The sequence below is a fragment of the Sapajus apella genome, unplaced genomic scaffold, assembly GCF_009761245.1.
Source record: "Sapajus apella isolate SASKATOON/1434 unplaced genomic scaffold, GSC_monkey_1.0 scaffold2386, whole genome shotgun sequence".
In the NCBI taxonomy this organism is placed as follows: domain Eukaryota; kingdom Metazoa; phylum Chordata; class Mammalia; order Primates; family Cebidae; genus Sapajus; species Sapajus apella.
The window spans coordinates 1915-9961 of record NW_022439312.1 but is presented as its reverse complement, the minus strand read 5'-3'; the positions used below and the strand labels follow the sequence as shown (position 1 = coordinate 9961).

The window sequence follows — 8047 nt, the reverse complement described above, 5'->3', positions numbered from 1 at the left end:
GTGTTCATGTGAACTTTCTCTCATTTCTTCTTTATTAGTTTAGGTAGCAGTCTATATTTTTAATTTTTTTTTTTTTATAAAAAAACCAGCTCCTGGATTTTTCATATCTTTCAAATGGATTCTTATGTCTTAATCTCAAAAACAGTCTATATAGTTAAGACAATCCTAGGCAAAAAGAACAAAGTTGGAGGCATTATGTTACCCAACTCCAAACTATTGTACAAGGGTACCGTAACCAAAACAGCATGGTACTGGTTTAAAGACACACACAGAGCAGTGAAAGAGAACAGAAAGCCCAGAAATAAGGCCACACTGGAAAAAGCAACAGGGAAAGAATTTTCTCTTGAATAAAAAATGCTGGACTAAGTGGCTAGCCATATGCAGAAGACTGAAACAGGATCCCATTATTATAACATATACAAAAATTAACTCAAGATGTAATAAAGGCTTAAATATAAAATCCAAAACTATAAAAACGCTGGAAGACAACCTAGACAATACCATTGAGGGCATAGGCATGGGCAAATGTTTTATTAAAAAGATTCTAAAGCAATTGCAACAAAAGCAAAAATTAACAAATGAGGCCTAATTAAACTAATGAGCTTCTGTAATGCAAAAGAAATTATCAGCAGAGTGAGCAGACAGCCTACAGAATGGGAAAAAAGTTTTGTAAACTGTGCATCTGACAAGGTATATCCACCATCTACAAGAAACAAACAAATTTACAAATAAAATAAAATAAAAAGTGGGCAGAGGCTAGGCTCAGTGGCTACTATCTGTAATCCCAGCACTTTCTAAGGCCAAAGAGGGTGTATCACTTCAGGTCAGGAGTTCAAGACCAGCCTGGCCAATATGGTGAAATCTTGTCACTAGTAAAAATACAAAAAAGAAAAAAAATAGCTGGGTGTGGTGGTGTATGCTTGTAGTCCAACTACCTGGGAGGCTGTGTCTGGAGAATTGCTTGACCTGGGATGTGGAGGTTGTGGTGAGCCAAGCTTGCACCACTGCACTCCAGCCTGGGTGACAGAGTGAGACTCCCTCTAAAAAAACAGTGGACAAAGGACATGAACAGATGCTTTTCAAAAGAAGATATATATGAAGCCGTCAATTCTATGAAATAAAACTCAACATCACTGATCATTAGAGACATGCAAATCAAAATCACGAGACTCCATCTCACACCAGTCAGAATAGCTATTATTAAAAAGTAAAAAAAATAACAGGTTCTGATGAGATCGTGGAGAAAAAAATGACTTTACATTGTTAGTGAGAGTGTAAATTAGTTTAACCACTGTGGAAGACAGTGTGTCAATTTCTCAAAGACCTAAAGACAGAACTGCCATTTGACCCAGCAATCTTTTTACTGTGTATGTAACCAAAGCAATATACATTGTTCTACTATAAAGACGCATGCATTTGTATGTTCATTGCAGCACTATTCACAATAGCAAAGACATGAAATCAACTTAAAGGCCCATTAATGGTACACTGGATGAAGAAAATGTAGTACATCTATACTATGGAATAGTATGTAGCCATTAAAAAAATGAGATAATGTCTATTGCAGGGACATGGATGGAGCTGGAGGCCACTGCCCTTAGCATTCTAACACAAGAACAGAAAACTAAATACTACATAATCTCAGAATAAATATCTTCAAATATTTTACAAAGCTCAACTCTTTGGATTGACAGTTCCTGTGAGCCCAGGAAATCCCATTCATCCCTCTCATGAGGGTTTTTAATGTTCTGAGTGGATCAGTGGTAGGAAAGTCACATCCATGAGACCAACTTCTCCGAACTTCGCTGGAGAAGGTTCAGTGTTTTTCCAGCAATTGGGTAGCCTCCACTCTACCCTCTTGTGCCCCACATAAAAGTTTGGTGGCCTCAGGCCCTTATTTTCTTCCATCCCAATCCCCAACCTCCTGACATGAAAACTGAAGGTGCAGGTAACTGTGTGTGAGCCAGGCCAGCTCTGTGCTGAAAGTCCTATAGGTCTGAATTTCTCAGCATTTCACACCTTGCTACCTCATCCCTGAGTCACAGGGAGCCTCAGGCAGCCCGAAGCATAGCTGATCAGGGTTAGAAAAAGGTGTCTGGGGAGGAAAGGGGAGGTCTCTCATCTGACCACTCAAAGACAGAGTCCATGCTGTAGGAGACTATCCACCTGCTGGGGTAGTCTTCAACCATTGGCTGAAATGAAAACTGGAAAAAGTTAATTTCCCTCCTTTCAAGAAAATAAAAACAAAACACCTCTACAGACTGAGGGTTTAGCAAATCCATGTAACTGAACAACACTTCAGTGGGATCTCTAGGTTTTTTGGTTTTGTTTTCAGCATTCCTAAAGCTTCAGAAGCAGTCAATGGAAAATTGAGAGAGCACTTTTTGAGCCAGAAGGTGTTTCCATGTGGAGTTTGTATATGCAAGTTATTTTAAGATCTAAACATCATCAGAGAAAAAGACTCTAAGCAAGCTGAGGTTTGTCCCACTTCCCCACCTGCATGTGTCAGCCTGAGAAGCTCCACTGTGCTCAATCATACAGTAATAGTAAGCCTCATCCTCAGACTGGAGCTCAGATATGAGCAAGGGCCCTTTATTGGACTATCAATCCAGAGAAGTGGCTGGGGACCCTGGAGCCCCAGTCATGAAGTGAATTTTGGTAGTGGTCCAGCAGATACTGGGGGTGGGGGGATTCCCTGGCTTTTTCTGGTACCAGTATATCCAGTAGAAATCAGCAATGAAGCCACTGCTCAGGGTGCAGGAGAGCCTGGCTGATTTTCCTGGAGATGCAGAGGAAGGATGGCTGAGTCAGCACTGGCTGGGAGAGGGAACCTGTAGACACAGATGCACAAGGGTGTTGGGTCACCTACCAGCATAATGTTGCCATAAGATCTTAGCCAGAGGGGACTGGTGAAACCTGAGGTACATGGCCTGGACATGAGAGGCCTGTTCCTAACTGAGAATTGAGAGAGAAGCAGCAGGAGAGTAGTCCAGGCCATGCTCAACACAGTTCTCCTTAGTTCCAGAGCTGGAGTGGCCTGGCCCAGACCTCTTATCCTCTACACTGACCTCAGAGAGGAAGAGTTATGGATGCAAATGTGTCCCCCACATTGCCTGCCTCTACCTCACTCCATGTATTTATTCATGTCCTAGGGGCTGGTGAAGAGGGGAGTCTGGCAGGCCAGACCTGAAAGGAAGTGGGTGCTGGGACCACACCCAGGCAGAACACAACTGCAGAGTCAGGCTCAGTGAAGCCAGGCTCTACTGCCCATCCCTGAGGAATTTGTGGGGTGGGAGGGATTGACACAGCTGTGGTTGCCCATTGAGCAGACCCAGTGTCCCTTGCTGCTCTCTGCCCAGAGAGCATTCTCTCACTTGAAATAATGTATGTGGTGTTAGCCTGAGGGTCTGGTGAGTGTCAGTCCAGAGATATTTATGAGCCATGCCCCTGGTCATGGCCCTGATTACTGACATGAACAAACGGACTTTTTCAATAAATTTTTCTTAGATTACTAGAAGGGCATGTGCAAACTATCAGGCCCATTTAATGAAAGGAGGCTTCAAGAATTTGGGAATGCAGAGGACTCTTGGACCAAAGCCTTGAGCATCTTATTCGACAACAACTAGGGAAGAAGGCGACTGTGACTAGAGTCTCACTAGGATATGGGGTCCTGCTCTGGGACAAGTGGTCACACAACACTACTAGGGAGAGACACACAAACAGGCTTCACACACCCACACTGACACACACCCACACCCACAGCCCGCCACACACACAAACACACACCCACTCACACCCACACACACAGACTTCACACACCCATACCCACACAGACACACACCCACACCCACCCACACACACACACACACACACAAACACACATATACACACAGGCTTCACACACAACTGGTAGTGTCCAGGAAAATACTTAGTATTATGAGGGGGGCTTTGAGCCCATCCATACTCCAAAGGAACAGACACGTTTCCCTAATTCACACGTCCATTCTCCTGCCTTCTCATCCAACACTGCCTCCTCCTCAAACGCACATGTTATTAGGTAGAACGAAACTATTCATAGCTATCAAGTTAAAGCATTGTCGAGGCTGCTCTGATTCAAAGCAAAAGCACAGTCAAACGGAGAACATGCTTGCATATGAAATGTGATTAATTCATACAGACATGGCTCATGATGACAAGGAGCCCACTCCAAGGGTGAAGCTCCACTCCGTAGCAAGCCTACCTGTGTGTCTGCACACCTCCCAAAGTGCTTGACACTCTCTTTGCACCCACAGAAGCAGACAAGAGGACTCCAAAGGACTCATGTGTCTCCCATGCTGTCTGAAAAGGACTACCATTTCTCCTGGGGACCAAAAGTAACAACAAAAGTAGCTTTTTATTGGGAGAGAACACACCTTTTCCAAATACACAGCTAAAACGGTCCCTGCTTTAAGTGCTAATGCAGTAGCACTTAATTCAGTGCCATAGCTAATGAAGTCAAAATGAGGGATCTGTGTCCACTTGAGTTGAGCGTTCTTTTGGTGATAAAGGATTCCGTTTTGTTGGAATTCTTTAGAACGGATTCTCATTCTTGTCAATCCACTGTCAATTTTCTCTGTTAATTTCTAGGAGAGGTAACAGAGTTCATCCAAAAGCATAAGTGTATGAAAATCCAGATTGACAAGTAGACTCCACAAACCAGGCACCGAGCTGGAAAAGGGATCGTTTGCGAGGGGGCCGTAAGGCCCACTGCAATCCCTGTGTAGAAATCGAGAAACAGGGACAGAAAGTTACCCGACTAAGGGTTGTCACTTGAAAATGAGTGGCTGACTGACTGGCACAGGGCTGGAAATCAAATCCAAATCTTTGGACCTCTAATTTCAGAGGGTGCACTGCCTCCCCCAGGCCCAATGTTACAGATTAATGGCTTCACAAGAGCTTTAATGGATTGAAGTCAACATCAAAAGACATTAGATTCCATCGGCACCGTCTTTGGTCCCCTGTCTCTAATGAGAATTTGCCCGATTCAAATTTTAACATTGGGTCTAAGCTGAGATATCTTGCCTTTCCACATGAAACTCTCAAAAATCTTTATTCACTTAGGAGCTCCTGCTACAAAGTAAGAGTCAAAAACCCTCTTGAGCAGAACTGAGCAGGCCTCAGTGGTACATGGGAAATGAGCTGGTTTCAATCGCCACGCTCTCACCAATCATGAACATAAATGTCTTAAAACATACAAGTATGCATTTTCAGGAGGGCTGGGGTTATCCAAGGTTCTGAGTTACATGCTACCACAGGAAGAAGCATCTGCTGCTCAGGTCTGCAGACAGAAACACAGACATACCCACACCCACACACACACACACACCCACACCCAAACACACCCACACCCACCCACACACACACACAGGCTTCACACACAACTGGTAGTGTCCAGTCAAATACTTAGTATTATGAGGCGGGCTTTGAACGCATCCATACTCGAAAGGAACAGTCACCTTTCCCTAATTCACACGTCCATTCTCCCTCCTTCTCATCCAACGCTGCCTCCTCCTCAAACCCACACGTTATTATGTAGAATGAAATTATTCATGGCTATCCAGTTAAAGCATTGTGGAGGCTGCTCTGATTCAAAACAACTGCACTGTAAAACGGAGAACATGCTTGCATATGAAATCTGATTAATTCGTTCAGACATGGCTCATGATGACAAGGAGCACACCCCAAGGGTGAAGCTCTGCTCCGTAGCAAGCCTACCTGTGTGTCTGGACACCTCCCAAAGTGCTTCACGCCCTCATTGCACCCTCAGAGGAAGACAAGAGGACTCCAAGGCACTCATGTGTCTCCCATGCTGTCTGAAAAGGACTCCCATTTCTCCTGGAGACCAAAAGTAACAACAAAAGTAGCTTTTTATTGGGAGAGCACACAACTTTTTCAAAATACACAGCTAAAATGGTCCTTAAAGCAGGGACAGTTTTAGCTGTGTATTCTGAAAAACTGGTCTAGCACATAAAGCTGGGACAGCTTTAGCTGTGTATTTTCAAAAAGTTGTCTCTCAGTGCCGTAGCTAATGAAGTCGAAATGAGGGATATGTGTCCACTTGAGTTGAGCATTCTTTTCGAAATAAAGGATTCCGTTCTATTGGAATCCTTTAGAATGGATTCTCATTCTTGTCAGTCCACTGTCAATTTTCTCTGTTAATTTCTAGGAGAGGTAACAGAGTTCATCCAAAAGCATAGGTGTATGAAAATCCAGATTGACAAGTAGGCTCCCCAAACCAGGCACTGAGCTGGAAAAGGGATCGTTACCCAGGGGGCCTTAAGGACCACAGCAATCCCTGTGCAGAAATCGAGAAACAGGGACAGAAAGTCACCCAACTAAGGCTTGTCACTTGAAAATGAGTGGCTGACTGACTGGCACAGGGCCGCAAATCAAATCCAAATCTTCGGACCTCTAATTTCAGAGGGTGCACTGCCTCCCCCAGGCCCAATGTTACAGTTCAATGGCTTCACAAGAGCTTTAACGGATTGAAGTCAACATCAAAAGACATTAGATTCCATCAGCACCGTCTTTGGACTCTTGTCTCTATTGAGAATTTGCCCGGTTCAAATTTCAACATTGGGTCTAACCTGAGAAATCCTGCCTTTCCAACTGAAACTCTCGAAAAGGCTTGATTCACTTAGGAGCTCCTGCTGCAAAGTAAGAGTCAAGAACCCTCTTGAGCAAAGCTGAGCAGGCCTCAGTCGTACATCTGAAATGAGCTGGTTTCAATCACCACGCTCTCACCAATCATCAACATAAACGTCTTAAAACATACATGTATTGCGTTTTCAGGAGGGCTTCCAAGGTTCTGAGTTACATGCTACCACAGGAAGAAGCATCTGCTTCTCAGGTCTGCAGACAGAAACACAGACACACTCGCACTCACACCCACACGCACACCCACACCCACACCCACCCACAAACACGCTTCACACACCCACACCCACACAGACAAACACCCACATCCACACCCACCCACACACACAAACAGGCTTCACACACCCACACCCACTCACACACACAAACAGGCTTCACTCACCCACACCCACACAGACACACACCCACACACACACCCACAAACAGGCTTAACACACCCACATCCACACAGACCCACACCCACCCCCACACACACACCCACCCCCACACACACACACACCCACACACACACACACACACACACATACACACAAACAGGTTTCACACAAACACACCCACACAGACACACACCCACACCCACACATCCCCACACACACACACACTCACACACACACACACAGGCTTCACACACAACTTGTAGTGTCCAGCCAAATACTTAGTATTATGCGGGGGGCTTTGAACCCATCCATACTCCAAAGGAACGGACACCTTTCCCTAATTCACACCTCCATTCTGCCTCCTTCTCTTCCAATGCTGCCTCCTCCTCAATCCAACACGTTATTACGTAAAACAAAATTATTCATGGCTATCAAGTTAAAGCATTGTAGAGGCTGCTGATTCAAAACAACAGCACAGTCAAACGGAGAACATACTTGCTTATGAAATGGGATTAATTCGTTCAGACATGGCTCATGATGACAAGGAGCACACCCCAAGGGTGAAGCTGCTCTGTAGCAAGCCTACCTGTGTGTCTGGACACCTCCCAAAGTGCTTCACGCCCTTATTGCAACCTCAGGGGCAGACAAGAGAACTCCAAAGGACTCATGTGTTTCCCATGCTGTCTGAAAAGGACTCCCACTTCTCCTGGAGACCAAAAGTAACAACAAAAGTAGCTTTTTATTGGGAGAGCACATAACTTTTTCAAAATACACAGCTAAAAGGGCCCTTAAAGCAGGGACAGTTTTAGCTGTGTATTCTGAAAAACTGGTCTAGCACATAAAGCTGGGACAACTTTAGCTGTGTATTTTCAAAAAGTTGTCTCTGTGCCGGAGCTAATGAAGTCAAAATGAGGGATGTGTGTCGACTTGAGTTGAGCATTGTTTTAGTAATAAAGGATTCCATTCTATTGGAA

At 44.6% G+C, this 8047-nt stretch overlaps 1 long non-coding RNA gene across 1 annotated transcript; it reads right to left on the bottom strand.

Annotated features, from left to right (window-relative positions):
* Positions 1-4298: 4298 nt before the first annotated feature.
* Positions 4299-7821, bottom strand: LOC116547220. The gene is made up of 3 exons (XR_004266985.1): positions 7660-7821; positions 5755-5874; positions 4299-4360 (listed from the first exon to the last, which is right to left on the bottom strand). It is a non-coding gene; the product is annotated as an uncharacterized LOC116547220 (long non-coding RNA).
* Between the last annotated feature and the right edge of the window lie 226 nt (positions 7822-8047).